Here is a 19,284-nt window from a genome sequence, read left to right on the forward strand (position 1 = left end):
CCTTTGTTAGCTATAGCAACTATCACTGTGCTATTTGTCATAGCTCATGGCTATTGGTATCTCTACTATCCGACATATATATACATGTGGACCAAAACAAGCCAATTTTAAAATTCAACTCTATTAGATCCATCTAGGCTAATCACACACCTCCTTTGTAACATGCTAAGATTGATACAAGACAAAAAAAAGATGTAGGGTGATTATCCTAAGGGAGACCCAAACCTATCTAAACCACTTTGTGTGTTCCTTTGACTCGTTTGCTCAATGCATTCCCCATCCATTCTACAAGTTCATAAGATCGTTGGTTCACCTATCGTCGATAGCTAGTACTGGCCGTGGGGATCATTAAAATATGTGTTGAATATTCTATACAGAACATGTCATCGGCTTCACCCAAGCCTATACTATGGACCAGTTTCTCTGATGAGGGGTTCTACGACAAGTTCATCCCTCTCATCAACGAACCGGTGATTGATTGGGTGGGTTTCGATGAAGATCTTTCTGGTGATGATTCTAGTGATGAGGTAAGTCGCTTTATGGATCAATGCACCAACGATTACAACATCGAGTTTGAACTCAACTGCTAAGACAACTACGAATGCCTAATTCACCACAAGTCGGGATCTTCCCCACAACTTATGATAACATGGATTGTCGAGATACCTACCTAGAGCAATACGATGAAAAATCCATGATGGATCTGGACACCTCCTCCAGCTGAGGTCACACCTAAGAAGACTTTTCCATCGGAGATTGGGGTGACGATCTGGAGAATTGTAAAGGTGATCCTGCAAATGTGTAGGTCCCTCCCGCTTCGGGTCCGTATCCAGCCAGCAACTGTTGAACGTGCAGCCCTAGATCTCGAAACCTAAAGGGGTGCAGGGTTTACAATCTCCCAATCATCAGCAGGGGCCTCAATGCTTTAAATCTACGATTGCTCAAAGGCTCCTCCTTCTACAGGAGCCCTCATGTGACCTCCAACAACAAATTTGACAACCCTAGCCAATAAAGGATGGATGAACTTAGCGATCGACATGATGAAAGATGTTCTCATTTAAGCCAAGAATCCACATCAAGTCATAGCCGAGAATTCCCATCAAGCCCTAGCTGAGAATTCCCATCAAGACCTAGCCGGGAGGTCACGTAATACCCAGTCACAAGAAGTACTTGATTTGGAGAGGCGTAATCTCTAAAGCAAGGCATCCCGGATACAAATCAGGCAGCTAACCCAAGTAGGACCTCGCCAATCATAGCTCATCCGATCAACAACTTGTGCTAGGTCTTCGAAGAGCAGATACGCCCGAGGACACCTGAGGTGGCATCATCCACCCCTCGATAATCGGATCGGGAACTTCCCAGCGCCGTTCAAGCCAGGGTCGATTCGCTACCCCCACAGGTAAAACACTCGAGGTAGCTGGAAGCAAGCAGGGAGGCCATTAATGGATGCTTGGCCTTTTCTCCAGATCTATGAAACATAAGCTAGCCGTCTAGGTTCCGCCCTTGGTTGATCTAGAAGTACAATCAGAGCACAAATCGTATTGAGTCCCTCCAGATCTATACCATGACAATCCAAGCGGCTGGTCTGACAAGAAGGTGATAACAAATTACCTCCCCACAGCTCTTGCAAGGGTAGTCAGGACATGGTTGCCAACTTATCATCGGGGACAATTATCACACCCTGATTTTTATATTTCTCAAATTTCTAAAATTATCTAAGATTAGACTGTAGATTAAATAATTAGAATAGGAAAAATCCTATTTTCTAAATTCAAACCCAAATTTGAATTAAGTTATAATTGTTTGCATGCATTCATGCTGGAAATAGGCATATAGTGTTTTATTTTGACTTGTTGAGTTTCTCTAGAATTTCTTGGATTTTAGTTTAGCTTATTTGGGACTTATTTGAATTCATTTGAGTTATATTTTAATTTCCAAAAGTATCAAAATGTTTTTATGAGTTCAAAATATTTTATTTGGCTTCTAAATGTTTTCAAAAGATTGCCAAAATTTTCTAGAATTTTTAGGCTTTATTTGGTATTTTATTTGGGATTTATTTGTTTTCTTTCTTTTCTAGACATTCCCAAAAATCCTAGCTTAGCCCAGCCCACCTCCCTCACCCGCATGGACCTAAACCCAATCAAGATCAACCTAAACTCTCGGCCCAACCAGCCTCCCGGCCTCCTTTCCCTATCCTTTTGCCCTCTCCTGATCCGACATGCTCCTCTCCTCCCTCCACCCTCCTGTCCACCTGGGCATGGATGCTCTGACCTGTTCTTGTGTCCACCCCGTCTCCTCTCGGTGGGCCGCACACATTGCACGTCTGTCATCTGCCCTGGCCTAGATCCCCTATGTGCACGCCTGCTGCTGCCTCCGCCAACCCGCTCCAAAGGCACCTTTGGTCTGTCCCGCTTCTACTCCGCACAAGACCGCTAGGTGGCACCCACTCTTGTCTTTGTTCCAAAGCTAAACTCCGCACCACTCGACTTGGAAGCGAGCTACCACCGCCGCTCTTATCTGAGCCGAATCCCATCCAACCCCGGCCGAATCCGAACTTCCCCACGTGTTCCCTCCCCCTATATAAGTCCGCACCCCTACCCTTCGATCTATTTCCCCAAAACCAAGCGTTTTTCCCACCAAAATCATGCGCCGCTGACCCCATTGTTGCCACCACGCTGAGCTCCACCATCCACCGTGGTCGCCGCCTCTCCGCCACATCTGTGCTTGTGAGGAGCTAATTCCACTGCTTTTTGTTGCTTTCCTACCGCCGGAACCCCATCGCCGGCGAGAACCAAGGTTTGCCGCCGCTCTTCATCATCACCAGCTATCTGCACCGCCTCACAGGACCAATCGATACCCTAAGGGAGTTTGCCGACCTTGTCTTGTGCCCCTTTGCTGCTCATCGTTGAATTCTGAGGCCAATGACGAGCTCAGTGCTCTACTCTTGCAAGCCTCCGATGCATCTCGAGCCCTCTCAGCCGTGGGCCTGTCCCCGCTGGTGCCAACTCCATCTCCTATCTCTCTAGTCGTCCAATCTTAGTTCATGGGCCTAGATTAGATCTATAACATACCCTATCAACAACCAATCAGAGCTTCCCACATGTCTTTCTTAAACCCAGTCAGCCGATCTACCATGTCAGTTGCCTCCTCATCTTGGCATGTCAGCATATTTGTTTAACTTGTCATCCTAGTCAGCTTTCAACGTCAGCCAATCAGCCCAGTCAATAATTCCTTTTTCTTTTTCTTTTATTTCCTTCTATGATGACATCATTAATCCTTCTACTGACGTCATAAACCTCCTTTTTAATAAAAAAATAATACTAGAAATTCCAAAAAATAGCTCTTTTGCAGAAAAAGCCCCTAAAACTTTAAAGTATCTTATCCGTTTCGTTTTAGCTCCGATTTGAGTGATTCTTACGCTCAAATTTTTCTAGAAACAAGATATATCCAACCATGTCAGTTTTAGGTGTCAGTTCTCATATCTTTGTAGTAGTTATCTCTTATTTAACATCTAGATCCCTAGAACATAAAGATATTATTTTGATTAGTAAATTTATGGTTGCCACAGTGACATATAGGTCCTAATCAAATCTACATGTCATTGTATCACAAACATAGGTTTATGATACTAAAATAATATATTAATTTGTAGGTCACATGTTAATACTTCAGTCAATCTTTTGTATCAATTCACGTGAAACCCTTGATCCTATCGCTTTATCATTCTCCACGTAAGAAGTCCAGTCAATTATATTCTCTTAGCCTAGCTTAACCAAATATCCAAGTCTTTCATTCTATTCCTATTATTTTTTTTAAATTTGGAGTTTATTTGGTGTTTATTCGATGTTGCTTTCATTTGTCAGTAGAATTCGTGATTAGTCGATAATGCTTCAGATCTGTTCGAGGACTTCAAGACCAAGGTTTTGAAAACACGGAGCAACATTGGGTAAAAGGAAAGTGTACTTGTTGACCATCTTCAACCTATATTTTAAACTCTTTTGTTTTACAAAATTGCATGCAGTATTAACTTGATGGGTAGTCATCTATGTTAGGGTTTACCTAGATATTCCCTTGTCATTCCTTGAAGTCTAAATGGTTTATAGTTTAGTGTCTTTTATGGGTCAAAATGCTTAGTCATGCTGTCAGGAATATCAGGAAGTATCTTATACTTGACTAATTGTAACACCCAGTTTTAAATGAACAAAACCGGGCACAACACATGTATGCTAGGAACAAGTTTCATACATGTGCTTATATCATTAGTAATATCATCACAATGCCTTTATTACAACATCGTATTTGACTTAATACAAAGGACCTGAGGGTCTAAAGAAAACACAGCGGGGAAACTAAAGGGTCTTCAGCGCCAGCGGCTCCATCTTCCACAGGCGTCAACCGGGGGCAACACAGCCTAGAACAACAGCTCCGGGTCGAAGTCGTCGTCGAAAGCTCCAGCTTCATTGCCATCTTCTGAACAGTGGTAGAATGCAGGGTAAGGGACAACAAGTGTGAGTATAAAGATTGTACCCCGCAAGCGTAGGGAGAACATGATATGCGGCTTAAGTCAAGGAACGGCTTTGACACTGGCTAACAGCACTAAGCAACTACGATCTGCCTATGACTCCAACATCAGGCATCCTATTTACTAAGTGAAATGACACGACTGTATCCAAAGGCTTGACTCGTCGGACTCCATCCGACTACCAAGACTCACCAGATAATTCCATTACCTGGCTACCCCAACCCACCATACCAAACCCTGACCCCAACTAATCCTGAAGAAGTCCAAGCTCGCTCTTATCCGTGAGCACGGCTGATCGACCAGATTGACACTCTGCAGAGTTTGCACTGCTTTCCCCACGAGTCGTGATTCCTTTGTTGCTCCAAACTTCCGGGGTGTGGAGTCGGGGTCTCTCCCTCTAACCTGTAGGCACCCACTGAGGTTTCACCGCTAACAGGCAATTACATTGCTGTAGAAGCCCCCTCTTGTGCCACTTATACCGACCTATAGTGCCCACTAAGCTAGAAGGTGACTAATTAGTTGGCCAGGCCGTACCCATATAGGCCTCATGGTTGTGCGGATAAAACTTGGTTACATGCCCAAGAACCGGTACTTAGGACCCCACACAGATACAAACACAAACATGCCATGGGCTCCACCTCAAACCATCCATTATGTTGGGGACAACCTATACCATGTTACTACAAAAAGAATTACCATCTCCCAATATTGTTGCATAGTTCATTAATCAATATTAAGATTTCCCAACCAAGACTGCGCTAGCATAAACTACCCATTTTCATAACATGATGAACAACGGCGACAAGGAAATATTGATTCAAAACTAGTAAACCCTAGCATAGGATTCATGTTTAGACAAGCATGCATTTTGAAGGTTAAAAACTACACCTACAAATTCTAAAATAGGATAAATATGCTCAAGGACACTTGCCTTCGACAGGGTGCTGCTCAACGTCCTCAAAAGCTTGGTCTTCGAGATTGCCGAACTGGTCAGCTCCTAAACGACAGACCGGAAAAGCACACACAAAACAAACTTCTAAGAGCAGTACACCAGACGATACAAAATCTAAACAAAAACCCTATAAAAAGATTCTACACGTCGCTACGAACATTTGGGGGCAAAAAACGTCTAAATCGGAGCTATGAGCTAAAAGTTATGCGATAAACAAGATTAGGGTTACGTTTGTAAAAGAAAAGGACTTATTTTAAATAAAAACAGAGAGGTTAGGGGCCTTTTTGCAAAATAGAGGGACCTAATTGTAAATATGGAGAAGTTTAGGGACTAGCTGCAAAAAGACATGGGCTCTTGGTTAAATTTAGGAAAGTACAGGGGTTTTTTTGCAAATTTGCCATTATTCCCGAATTAAAATAAATAGGAATATTACTGGGTAAAGGTTTGCTGATGTGGCACTGCCACGTAGGCAAATTGGATGAGGTGGCTTGCTTATGTGGCGCTGAGGTGGCTGATTTGGTGACTTGGAATAAGTGGACACATGTCTCCACATGATTGGCCCAACCGAAGAGGTATTCTAGCTTCTATTCGTGGCCCTCCAAATTGGATCGGACGGTGGAGAGCTGGGGGGCGGTGTTTGACCGGCTGGCTACAGTGAGGAGGCGGCGGGAACTCGGTGGTGGCGACGCTCTCACCGGAGAAGGCCGGGGGCCTCATCGCCGGGTACGGGAGACGACGGCGAGCGGCAGAGGAGAGAGAGGGGAGGGAGGGAAGTCTCACCGCAGACTCGACGACGGCGGAGAGGGTCCAGAGGTGGCTGACGACGGCGAAGGAGGTGGCGGACGATAGTGAGGCGACGGGGACGGTGTTCGGCGGCGAGAAGAGCTCCAGGAACCGTCGGGATGCACTCCTTGAGGTCTGGCAACACCAACAAAGTAAGAGTTGAATCAATAAGGGTTCGGTCGAGGAGAATTTGAGCAGCGGCAAGCTCTTACCGGCGACGGGGAAGAAGACCGGCGTTGGGGAAGAATTCGAGCGAAAAAGAAGGGGGAAACGGGTGCAAAATGCACGGAACGTCACAAGGGAGATGATGGATGGCTTAAATACGCGAGATAGGGAGAGCATCGGCCGGAATTTGAAGAGAAGCGGCCGGCGGCCATGGCCTTCAATGGTGTCGGTTTTCTTGCTTTGATTGGGCAATAGAGAGAGGTAGAGAAGGGGGAAACGGGCGGAATCACTTGATGGGGAGTTATGGCAATGAATCCAGCCAATTTTGGAAGGGGAGGGGGCGCGGGTGGCGCTGATTCGGTGGCGAGCTGGCGGAGGGGATCGGGCACGCCGGAGGTTGAAGAAGCGGAGCCGGGCGGGTTGGTGCGGCTCGGCTCGGGCGGATTGGCGCGGCTCGGCTCGGCTCGGGTGGGCTTGCTTGGTAGCGGAACAGAGGGGAGAGGGGGCGGCCTAGCGCACAAGAGGCCCGGCTCAGGACGCGGCCCAACACAGGGAGAGAAGGGGTGGCCCGCTCGAAAGAGAAAAGAAGGGAGGGGGAGAGGGATTGGGCCGGGGGAGAGAAGAAATGGCCCAAAGGCAAATTTTCAATTAGAATTCCTTTTCTATTTAGATTTTCAACAATTTTCAAAAGGGGGGTTTTAAACGAGCGATTTCTAGCGAATTTTGCAAACTTTTCCACACAATAAAAACCTTAATGCATTTATAACGGCATGAGTGCATCAAACATTATCCTAGGACAATTTAAATTTAGAAATTAATTTTTCTATTGAACAAAATTGCAACCACCTATTTAATTTCTAGCAAAATTTTAAATTATTGCAAAAATTGAAATTTGGGGTGTTACACTAATGATCACATGTAATAATGAAGGAAAATATGATGATTAATTTGATATAGCAACATGTAACCTTAGGCCTTGAGCAGATAAGTGTTGGTGACAATGATCATGGTTATGTTGTTAGTTTAGTCTTTGCTCAAGTAACCTAAGTTAGGAATGGTTCGTGGAGCGATAACCCAAGAAGTAACATACTAACCATGAGTCCTTATGGTGGGGCCTAGCTTATTAATTAGTGGATTCCAGTTTGTGTGTGCCAAATGGTAGGAGTGGGTGTGTGGGGACAGCTCTTGAGCCAGAACCATTTGGCTAGTGGTAGTGGACGTGTGGGGAAGGGATCGAATTTCCTGATAACCATTTGGCGCAAGAGGGGGCTTTTAGGTTGGAAGGGGATTCCGTAAACCCTTGCGATGAAACCTCCGTGGGCATACACATACACTACTACAAAACCAGGCTTATATATTGGTCCATCACTGTCGGTTCATAATGGGCTGACAGTGATGTGGCACCATTGCCGGTTCGTAAGCCGTGCGGAAAGAATCAGCTATCGTGGCTTATGAATTGACAGTTATAAGTGTCAACGCTGTCGGTCGGGGATTGAGATAGTAGTGATGCCTTGCTCCCTCATCACTGCTGACTTAATCCACCAACCAATAGTGACAGCATAACATCACTGCCGGTTGGTTAAATGAGCCAGCAATGATGCCCCTCTTCTCCAAGCTCGAGCTAACAGATAGTTCGATCAGAACTTTCTCTCCCCCTTACAAATTCTCACATGGATGCACCCACTTCGTTCCTTCTCCCCCTTTTATTTCCCCACCATTCAAGCTCATTTTTGGTCAAGAAGAAGGTCTAGATGAGCTCTCTCTACCTATCCAAACAAAATTCCTTCTTTCCTTTCTATTTGCTCATTTGCCTTTTCTTCATTTTTTTGGGCACGTGAACCCTGGATTTTTCCCAAACAGCAAGCAAGTTTCTAGGAGCCTCTTGAGCTCAAGTAAGTTGAAATCCCCAAATTAAATCCTATATTTAGCATTTTAACTCAAAATGTTACCTTAAAAACCGTTGATCTTATCCCTTATTTTGATTTTTAATGAATTAGAAATTGTTGCCATGATATTCACGTATGTATTAAGATCCAATTGTATTTTGATATTTTATTTAATTTCAAGCTCTAATATAGAGACTTTGTATATGAGCGTATTTATTTTTCATGTTTCCTTAATGAGTCATTGATAAGGGGTTCAATAATAAAAAAAAATTCTAGGGATGACACTAACAAATACTCATCGAAAGCAGATGCGAAAGAATGCAAAAGCTCCTCCAACCCTGGCCAATTGCCAATAGGAGATAACAAGGTAATTTATTTGTTTGTGATTACAAAATCTTCTAGATGTTATGAATTTGAATTTACAATAATGATATAATTGTAGATGGATAGAAGATGGATGTATGATGCGAGCTGTGTGAGCGTAGAGTACAAGAACGGCTTGGATTGTTTCCTAGTACAAGCCACGACACACAAGTGAAAGACAGTCTCAATGCATGTGCTATCCATGTGTCGATTGCGAGAACAAGAAGCAGTTTTTCACCACCTAGTAGATACATTCCCACTTGATGACAAGGGGCTTTAGGTCTGGCTATACTCGTTAGACCAAGCACGGTGAAGCTGATATCGTACAGGAAGGGCAATACATTGGCAGAGAAGATGAAGACTTGTGCACCGATATGCCAGCTGACGAATACACCAATATGCCGCCTGCCAGAGATACATTGGTCAATGATGATCTAGAGGAGATGTTGGCCGACGTTGACTCCGACGCCGACTCCGACTCCGACGCCAATGATCTAGAGAAGATGTTGATGGGGAGGGGAACTTCACCAATGAAAGAGAGTTTCAAAATTTTGAGCGTATGATAGAGGACTCTAAAATACCGTTGTTCCCAGGTTGCGAGAAGGAGCGCACAAATTTGCGTACCGTGCTTTCACTGCTATAATTGAAGGCAAGCAATGATTGATCTGATACAAGCTTCATAGAGTTATTACTATTCTTGCAAAAATTGCTTCCAAAAGGAAATGTGTTACCAGAAAACACGTACCAGACCAAGCAAACTGTGTGCCCATTGGGGTTGGAAGTGCAGAAAATACATACATGTGCAAAAGATTGTACGTTGTTTCACAAAGAGCATGCAGACTTAGAAGTGTGTCTCTTCTGTGGTGCATCAGGGTACAAGCGTGACCACGATGATATCGATGGTGAAGGAAATAATAAAGGCCTCCTGTCAAGAACAAAAGGCATGTTGAACTGATGTGGTGGCACGCTAAGGAGCACAAGGATGATGGAATACTGAGACACGTTGCTGATTCTACGCAGTAGAGAAACATCAATAGGAAATACAAGGACCTCTTTGTAGAAGGTGTGAAGAATATAAGATTTGAGTTGAGTACGGATGAGATGAATCCATTCAGCAACATGAGCAGTAGTCATAGTACTTGGCCTGTGACTTTATGTATCTACAACCTTCCTCCTTGGTTATGTATGAAGAGGAAGTACATTATGGTGCTGATGCTGATACCAGAGCCAAGTCAACCTGGTAATGATATCGATGTTTACCTAAAACCATTATTGAAAGATCTTGTAATACTGTAGAATGATGGTGTGCAGGTATGGGATGCATACAAATGAGAGAACTTCACCCAACACACAATGCTGTTCGTAATAATCCAGGATTGGCTAGCCCTTGGCAACCTACCGGGCCAGACTGTCAAAGGCTACTATGAATACGTGCATTGTTTGGATGAAACGGAGAGCTTGTGGCTGAAGAATAGCTAAAAAATGGTGTACCTAGGTCATCGTAAATTTTTTCTCAAGGATCACCCATACCGCAACAACAAGAGAGATTTTGATGGGAAAGTTGAGGCTTGATCACCTCATTAGCATTGCATTGGGAGATAGGTATATGAGATGGTAAAGGGACTTAGAGTTATCCTTGGAAAGGGATGCAGGAGTGCGCCGGTTCCAAAATTTAATCTTACAGCTCCTATGCTCAAAAAGAAATCTGTCTTTTATGACTTAGCTTATTGGCTGGATTTGGTGGTTCGACACGTAATCAATGCCATGCACATTGAGAAGAACATGTGTGGTAGCTTGATTGGTACGTTACTAGACGTACCTGCCAAAACAAAGGATACACTCTAAGCACAGAAGGACCTGAAATATTTGAAACTCAGACTTGATCTACATCCCAAAGATTTGGAAGAAGGCTACAAATATCTTGGTCCCGCTAGCAACAGTCTGAGTAAGGTGGAGAAAATTGCAATGTGCAAGTTCATGCATGGAATCAAAGCTCCATCTGGTTACTTCACCAACATAAAGAAACTAGTAAACATGAAAGATTTGAAATTAACTGGTATAAAGTCTTATGATTATCATATGATGATGACACAGAGGCTTCCAATTGCAATTACAGGTTCATAAAGCTGTGTTCATTCTTCAACACGATATCATAGAAGGCCATCGACTCAACCAAGCTAGATAAGCTACAGAAGACATGGTCAAGACTCTATCCCAACTTGAGCTGTTGTTCCCTCCATCATTTTTTGATATCATGGTGCATCTCATTGTTCACATTGTAAAAGAGAGATGGATTCTTGGCCCTGTCTTTTTGCATCAGATGTACCCTTTTGAGAATTTCATGGAAGTTATGAAGAAATATTCTTGTAACCAAAATCGGCCAAAAGGTTGCATGGACGATGGCTGAGGAACCGAGGGGGTCATTGATTTCTGTGTTGACTATATGAATCTCAAGTCGATTGGTGTGTCTGTATCTCGCCAAGAGGGGAGGCTACCGAGGAATGGGACGATAGGTGCAAACTCATTTCACACTAACAATTCCATTTTATTCACGCAAGCACATTTTGTAGTTCTACAATAATCAATTGTAGTGGGCCCATATGTCAAAGAACATCAGAAAATGCTACGAACCAAAAACCTAGGGAAGTCTGATGTTTGGATCACGTGAGAGCACCAAGATCATTTTGGTGCCTGGTTACATAGACAGGTGATGTATAAGCAGATAGAGTGTGCTCAATTGACTATGTTGGCTCATGCACCGTCAACTAGAAGCCTCACATTCCAAGGGTATGACATAAATGACTATACAATTTATACGGGAGCTCAGTATAAGAAGAGCGCCAACCAAAATAGTGGTGTCCTTATAAATGCCTACGACTGCACTCGAAATAGGGAGACCTACTACAAATTCATAGAGGAGATATGGGAACTCAACTATGGAGTGTTAAAGGTTCCTCTTTTCTGGTGACATGTGTCAAACACCCAGGGGGTGTGAAGATTGACAAGTACGGTATGATTACAGTGGACCAAAAACTTGTTGGATACAGAGGAGAATTTGTGCTTGCGAATGATGTTACGCAAGTCTTCTATGTAAAGGACTCGGACTCGGCTAAGAAGGAGGAGCGCCATGTGGTTCTTCAAGGAAAAAGAAAGATTGTCAGAGTGGAGAATGTTGTTAACGAGGAAGACTACAATTAATTCGACGCGTTACCTCCTTTCGGAGAGGACGTCGACCTAGGTCCCATGGAAGATGCCGACAAACCTCCCTATGTATGCTGTGATCATAATAAAGGGCGAATCGTTAAGACAAAGTATCTAAATTGTATTAAGTACTATGTATGAATTTGTTTTAGATGCAATTATACCTCACTTTTGTTGTGGATGCTTCAATTTGTAGTTTATGGTGGAAGATGTCTTTCTTTTTGAGCATATTGATTTTTGATTTTTAATAATGAATTAGCAATAGCACAAGCTAGCACTATTGCTATGTATTACTATTTTTATTTTTAATGAATTACCTATAGTTACGAGCATATTATTTTCAATTTTCAATGGCTTAAAATATTTATCGATGAAATTAAGATATATAGGAAGCTCCAATTATATTTTTAATGAATTAGCAAGTCCCAATATAGAATGTTAATAAATATAGATAGTACAAACTCAATCAAAATCACTTGAATAGAGCAGCAGTTTGTTCGATCTTACTTGGTGCAGGTTGTGGGTTCGAGTCTATTCACACGCGCAAAGCTAAAACAATTTTTTTGCACCCTGCGGCACCAGCAATGAAAGAGGTTTCATTGTCGGTGGACATATTGAGCCGATAGTGAAACTACTTTCACTGCTGGTGGATTTATTGGGCTGGTAGTGAAAATAGTTTCACTATCAAAAGTCCTCTTGAGCCGACAGTGAAGGTAACATTTCACTGCTGGTTGTCATATTGAGCCAGTAGTGGAAGTCCTCCCTATAAAATGGCTCGACGCCCTGCGCCCTTTGACACATAGAAAAAATTTCCCCTTCCCTATGCCCTCCACCGAAACGCCTCTTGATGAGCCCATGGCTCCTTGGATGGATTACTACTAAATTCTTGTGATATTTTGTTGCTTAGGAACTTGGGAGAAGCATCACAACCTTACCCGGATGTCATCTCTCAAAGGCCAAGTCTACTCGAACTCGAGGCTGAGCTCTAGTCATTGTCGTGGTCGAAGTCGTGGTTGTGGTCAAAGTCATGGTCATGGTCATGGTCGAGTCCCAGGACAACATATCAATAAAATGGGCATAACTCTCGCATACGGAGTCCAATTGAGGTGTTCTTGGACTTGCTAGAAAAATTATGATGATCCATTTTCAATCAATCTATGCTCGACCAAATATTCGTTATAGTTTAGTCAGATTTAAAGAAATAAGATTGTGTGCCACCATTTTGGACCTAGTTGGGTCTTGTAATCATGTCGGGGTCGGAGTCCATGTTGTGCATGCCTCTTTCCATAGCTGCACAACCTTAGGTCGATCTCCTCACATCCCCCTATATATACAAAGTAGTTGTCATAGTTTAGGCTCGGGTTTTAGCTTAGATTATTCTGTTTCAGACAGTTTCACCATTTATCGGTTTGTGAAACCCTAACTCGAGTGCTTCATTAGTAATTAGCAATATTCAGATTATATCTACCTGTTCTTGCTTGTGTTCGAGATTCACTAGCAGAAAAAAGCCTTCTTGACGAGGTCAACCGTGTCTTGGCACGGTTGATAACCACAGAGTAGTAGTGTTGTGGTTGCGAGGGTTCTCAATATGTCCTGGTCAGAGCCTTTGGATAATAAACGTCAAAACTCCACCAATCGACTTATCATATTACCTTCAGAAGATCGGGAAAACGTGCATCACCTCCTGACGCTAAGCAGCCCATGCCGCTAGATGACCACGAGCCTGCACCGACGAGCCCGTGCCCACTGTTCATGTCCTCCTCGGTGCCATCATCCTCCTTCCTGGCGCTGTCACCGTCCTCCTCCCTGGCGCCATTCCCATCCTCCTCAACGCCCAGCCCGCGCACCCCACCATTCAGACCCTTCCCGTCTTGCAGGTACCTACAGTTCTAAGCTTTAATTGTGTGCTATATTTGACCGATTTGAGCTCCGAGGGGGTTTCAGTCGTGATTGTTGGGGTAACTGAATCATCTTTCTTAGTTTCAAGTTTGTTGATGTGCTATGAAATGGTATAGCATCGGTACACCATTGACATATTCGAAGAGAGAAATAATGTGTGGATATTTCTAGCTGGACAGAGAGATTGGTTTATTTAGTTGTAAAGTGAGCTCATGTGTTTAATAGAATCAATCATGAGGCAATGTAAATCGATATTACAATGTACACATGCATATCACCAATGCAATATATTGGTTGATTTAGTCCAAAAGAGAGTTCAACATGTATGGATATAGCTAACTTAAAAGAATGTGTTAGTTTCATGTTCTTCAGTAGCAAATGGTTTCACCTATGCTGACACTCTATTTGATTAGGCTGTGGATAGGGTGCAGTTTTTTCAAGGTTGTTTTAAAATTAGAATTTCTAGTTCATGAATTTTGTATGTATGGTCTTTGGTGTTATTGTAGTTTGTAGTATATCATTTTTTGCATATTTTCTAAAATTTATGATTGCTATGACATGGTATGTTGTTCATCGTGATCGGCAAAGTGGAGTGTTCTCTAGTTGGGAGGAATACCACGCACAAGTTAATGGATTCAAAGGAGCATGTTATAAAGGATACAAGTCCAAACATGAAGCTGTTGCGGCATACAACAGTCAAGTCATCCAAGCCAAGCTAAAATTGTAGTATATCATTTTTTCATATTCTCTAAAATTTAGGACTGCTATGACATGATATATTGTTTATTGTGGTCGGCAAAGCGGAGTGTTCTGTAGTAATGAGGAATGCCATGCATAAGTTAATTGATTTAAAGGAGCATGTTACAAAGGAAACAAGTCCAAATATGAAGCTGTTGCGGCATACAACAATCAAGTCATCCAAGCCGAGCTAAAATTGGCGAACTTCGAAAAGAAGAAGTTTCATTTCACATGTAAAGATATCATAATCCTAGTTCTGGTTGTAATCATCATCGTTTTCCTATCTAAGATGATGTGACTAGTGAGATCAATATGTCAACTGTCAGTACCTTTATGTCTATTTTGCTATGTAAGATGTGACTTTTTTTGTTAAATATAGTCATAATGTACACATTTAAAATATTATATGTGTATGCATTCTATCTATCAACTCCTTCATGGTTATCTCACTCTTTCAACAACCTCCCTCTCTCCCTTGTCGACTATCTCTATCTCCCTCCTTCCTCTGCTCTTTATATGTAGAATACTCAACCGCTCATCGTCATCATATGTAGAACTCTCAGGAAGGGATGACATCACCAACCGCCGATCCAGCTCAGGTGCTAGAAGGATATGTAGTGCCACCATCAAATATTGAAGAAGGTAGCCCGAGCCACTACCTCAACTTGAACAAAATAGATGCTTGTGGAGGCAATGAGGTAATTCATAACTAGATGAATGCATATGTTCCACATATTATCGTATAGATTCCCATTAGTTTTTTCACTTATGCGCAGATGCTTGATGCTCCGGAGGGTCACGACAATGAGCAATCCTAGAAGCAGCATCATGTTCGAGGTCCCTCGAAGATGCCTACGGGACAATTTGTAATCACAGAGGTCTCACCAGTAGGGGAGCCAATTGCACCAGAGAGAGTTCTAGGATCAAACAAGTTAGTCTATAGGATTGCTATTAAGGATCACTTGCCCATCAGCTACAGATTATGGATTGACGAATGAGGTGATCCGCTCGTGGTTCCGGATTCGATCAAGAACGACATATTGTGGCTCAAGATATTAGAGTAGTTCGACTTCCCTGAAGAGACATATGAAAGTAGTTAAGCATAATACACTAATGATCATGGTCCTTTCATTACGAGAGATTTGGATCCTCACATGATTTGTGGGTTTGATTTATGGTTATGGATTGATTATGGAATGGTTATGGTTTGTAAGGTTGGTAGCCTTGAGTGATAATTATTGGGTCATTTGGGTTACACACCTAGTAACTACTTAATGCTTTTGAGTCTGAATATCTTTTATCTAATTGCATTTACATAAATATACCATGTGTCAGCTTGTCCTTTATATAAGCCTACATATCATTATTCTCATGTACTCTTGTTGAGTGCATCACGTGCTCACACTTGCTCTTTTGCCTATGCCATGCGACATGTGTGGTGGTGCTCAGTGATTGAAGATGTTGAAGACTATCAAGATGAGGATGTGACGTTTTAGGCGCGTGTCTCTTAGTTGGTTGTCTACGGTGTTTTTAGGTATCAGTGCTTCTGTTTCGCTGCAGATATCTTAATAGAAGATAATATATGTCAATTCCTGTAAGAGTTAAACATTTATTTTATAAAAGTATTACTTTTGTTACTTCATCTGTGGCATGTCTTAAACATCCTTGATACACATAAGCCGCATCTTGTTTTGTCCATTAAAACCGGGTGTGACAGAGGTGGTATCAGATCCATACTAACCCTAGGACACAAGGCTAGATAGAATGGTCATGCCATAAAATCATATTTTAAAAGCCTATTTTGAAAATCCCATCCCCATGCTTTTCGGACCTATTAGTTTCTCTCTCCACTTACCTACTCTAATCTATTAAGAAAACTAAATTTTCAATACTCCCCCCTTTCAAAACTTTTAGTTGTTGAACCATCCCGGTTACTTTGGTTGAGAAGGATGCTCTTGAAGATCTCACTTGATACTTCTACCTCGTATGAAGATTCCGATTATGAAGTTTAAGACCCTTTGCTACAAGTGTTGGCAACTAAGTTACCGAACAACAGACGAGACCTTCGGCTAAGAGGGAGAGCCGTAGGCTTTGAAACGCGACACATGTTTATGGGTAGTTATCTAGTCTCATTAGTGTTCCCTTTCAGTTACAGTGCTGGCATATTTATAGCCCGTACTCAACCACTCCATGCCATAATTTACAGCATTGCCCCCCTAACTGCCACATTCCCGGCATATTCGGGGACATTTTGGTCCAATCCCAAACACATTAGTACATTTACAACTATATCCTACACCACTATGCGGGCTTCGGCGGACATCGCGCCTTTGCCTAAGCCCCCCAAAGGTCAATCACAGATGAGGGCCTTCGATGCACCTTCGGCTGGCTTTGACGCTGCATCGCGTGTCGACCTTCGATCTCCGTCCGAAGGCCTATCAGAGGCTTCGCATGTGATGATACTTGGCGTCGCAAGTTGACTTGTAGTCTCCGTCCGAAGGCCTACCGGAGGCTTCGCCAGCGCTTCCTAAAACACAACTGTATTATTAATCAATAAACGGCCACCATTTGTCTTCGACTCACCATCCGAAGGGGGCACATGATACCATTCCCCAACAGTAGCCCCCTACAGGTAAAGTTCCCCTTCGATGGGTCGAAGAACCCTGGGGACTTATTTTACCTTTTAGTAGATAGCCCCCTCTGGTTGTTCGAATGTCTTTTTATGACCATTCTACCCTCACACAATGGTTAGGGTTCAAGAGCTCTAAATGCCTTTACCACATGCGCAACCGTCTTTTATGGTAGTGGTTCAATTTCCAACGTGCCACGTTATATCCACCATTAGCCTTACTTTTTACCATTATAAATATGCTTTACCCAGTGCCTCAATCTTTACCGTTTGAATTTGCTGAAGCTCTAGCTCTTGTACGACGACTCCCACGCCCACATCTCCTTCTGAAGCCTAGTGAGACTTCATGGCTCTGAGAGGCAAAACAAACCGCCCAAAGACATACTAGATTGGAAAATCTAAAGTTGATGAAGAAGTCCTAGTTGCACTAATTAAAGAGAGTTTGATTAGTGATATTTTGAAGGTTAGACTCCCGAAAGGCCAAGAGGCTTCGGAGCTCGATGATGAGGACATCCCTTCCATTGATGCAACCATGCCTATTGCACAGCAGGGACCAATGACTCGAGCTCGAGCACGCCGAATCAATTATTAGGTAAAGTCGTTCCTTGCTGTCCAAACAAGTTTCTCTCTGAATGGGGTACTACTAAAGCCTTGTGATGATTTTCTTATGCTTAGAAACTTGGGAGACGAACCAGCTGGACACAAGAGTAACCAAGGTGACCATCACGTGGATGCTGGTGTAAACAAGAAGATGATCGGACCAACCATCCAGACTACATGTTCGGACCTCCAGGCAGTACCATTTTGATTTGTCCATAATTCTCTGCTCCGGAAGGTGATTGGGTCCCATGAGTACTTGTTGGAAAGATCTCATCATCTACTTTCATACGGATCCAACACCAGCATCAGATTCCATCAGAGCTGCTCAGAATCAGCGAAAGAACATTCGGACCTCCAGCCATGGGCCTTGGTCCTTGTATCCCATAGAGCCCACTAGGGGCCCATTCTAAGTTAGGGTTTTCTTCCCCCCCACGCCTCCTAGCTCCCTCCTATGTATAAATAGCATCAGTAGCCACCAGGAACAAGGTTGGGTTTTTTTCAGATGCAAGATAGCTTCAGCTTCTTCCTTGTAAACATGTGTGTCGGCTAGACCACCTGTTTTACTTGATTCAGAACCCCAACTTCGTGTGTATTGGTTTCATCCTTGGCAAGGTCTGTGCATTGTTTCCTTGTCAACTTGTTCTTGCTTGTTCTTTGATATGCTAGCATGGTCAAGGTTGTTCTTGGCATGGCAAGAACGGCAACAAATCGGAGTCGGTGTAACTGTCGCTAAGGCGCAGCGCCCCTGTTGGTCGTTGTAGTCGGGCAGCACAATGTCGAATCCACCCCAAATCGAGTTATCCCCTCTCACCGGAAGGTCAGGACCAGCCCCTGCCTTATCATGTGGTAATCAGAGCAAGGTTAATCGGTGAGAGTTTTACCCATTCTTTACTTTAACTACAGCCGAAAATGTAACACCCTACCTTACAACCAAGCCTATTTATTGGAAAAAGGAAATTTTGGCAGTATTTCCTCTGTAGAGAGCTATAACTGACCAAAAGAAATATCACAGGTAGACAGAAACAGATATAACCAGCATATATATAGAGTCCGCCACGACGCTACCAGCGTCGTACCACAACATAAACAAAACAAACGACGGACCATCAGACACACCACTTGTATACACCGGTTGAGCTATCGACATCGTGATAAGTTAGTGTATGCAGCTACCGAGATCCATCCCCAAAATGCACGTCAACATCTAAACATACCTGTAAAGAAAACACGGGTGAGATCCGAAAATCTCAGCAAGTGAAAGGTACTTTAACAAAAAGCTATTTAGCCACAGTTGAATGTGCTAACAATTCTAAATAGAAACTAGTAATGAAACAGACCGCCAACACTAGGAGAAACAGTTATGACTAAGCAAGTCCAACGATAACATTAAATATTTTAACATTCGGTTGGTATAAGCCTTCAGAGCCGCATATATATCTATATACACGCTAACTAAAGGAAATAAGATTTGATATGAATAATTCATTGAATTTCACAAGAAGACATAACCATGCACATGACATGCTCTTCTCACCCTTACCCCTCC

Source organism: Phragmites australis, chromosome 9 (assembly GCF_958298935.1).
Source record: "Phragmites australis chromosome 9, lpPhrAust1.1, whole genome shotgun sequence".
NCBI classification, from domain to species: domain Eukaryota; kingdom Viridiplantae; phylum Streptophyta; class Magnoliopsida; order Poales; family Poaceae; genus Phragmites; species Phragmites australis.